The sequence below is a fragment of the Bison bison genome, unplaced genomic scaffold (genome assembly GCF_000754665.1).
Source record: "Bison bison bison isolate TAMUID 2011002044 unplaced genomic scaffold, Bison_UMD1.0 scf7180017847476, whole genome shotgun sequence".
Taxonomy (NCBI): domain Eukaryota; kingdom Metazoa; phylum Chordata; class Mammalia; order Artiodactyla; family Bovidae; genus Bison; species Bison bison.
In genome coordinates, this window is record NW_011478049.1 from 26,220 (window position 1) to 27,315 (window position 1,096).

Here is a 1,096-nt window from a genome sequence, read left to right on the forward strand (position 1 = left end):
AGGCAAGGAACTAGTGAGGGGAATGGAGGAAGAAGGGGCTGAGAGGCAATCCAGTTCCTTGGCTCAGCAGATGGCCAGCTGAGGTCACTGCACTGGTCCACATGCTTTAAGAGGGGCTGGGGTCCTTCTCAGATGAAAAGTCTGGCTTTCAGGACGACCACCTGGACAGCAAGCCTGCCTTAGTCTCTGCAGCCCTCTTCCTTAGACAGGCTTAAGTCACTTGCCTCATCTCATCAGTGTTAGGACTGAGCCAGAGGGGATTGTGTTGCTTGGGCAGCTGCAGGGGTCCTGGGCATTCATCCACAAGGAAGGGGCAGAGCTGAGAGAGCCAGGTTCGAGACTTGTAGGGCTGGCTGGAGACGGGGCATGCAGGGCAAAGGAAGAAATGTCTCAGAACCAGACAGCAGTCAGTTGGGAGACCCTTGGAGATCTTTTGCTTGTTTCTCAATTCTGGCTGCATATTAGAATCACTCAGTCTTTTAAAAATGCTCCTGCTTGGCTTACATCGCACTCCAGACCAAGCAGTTAGAATCCTTGTGGGTGGAACCTACACATCTAGAGTTTTTCAAAACAGCTCAGGTAATTTTAATATGCAGAGATCTTAGCCTCGCTTTATTTTATAACTGAGGGAACTGAGGCTCAGAAAAGGGGGGAAGGACTTGTCTACAGTCACACTAAATAGTGGCAGAGAGAGGAACTTGAAACCCAGTTTCTCGATTCCAACTCCAGGGTTCTTCCTACTGGACCATCCTATCAGTGACTGCATTCTAAACTCAGGACACAGGTGTGTGGGGAGGGGAGGACAGCTGAGGAGAACCAGGACTGCTCTGGGCTTTTCTTCAAACTCCAGCTCTGGCAGGAAAGGCTTCTTTATCACGCCCTGTACACTGTGCTTAAGCATCCTGGACCTTTGAAGTAGCAGCAGACAATGGGTGGGGTGGAAGCTTTGACCTGGCAGTGCCCTCTTTTCCCTACAGAAGCCCCTTCCCCACGTCCAGCAGGCTGCTGCTGGGCTCACTCAAGTTCTGGCAGATACAGCCAAGTTGCTATGGGAACTGGGAGGGGAAGGAAGCAGGGAGTAACTAGAGGGAACACC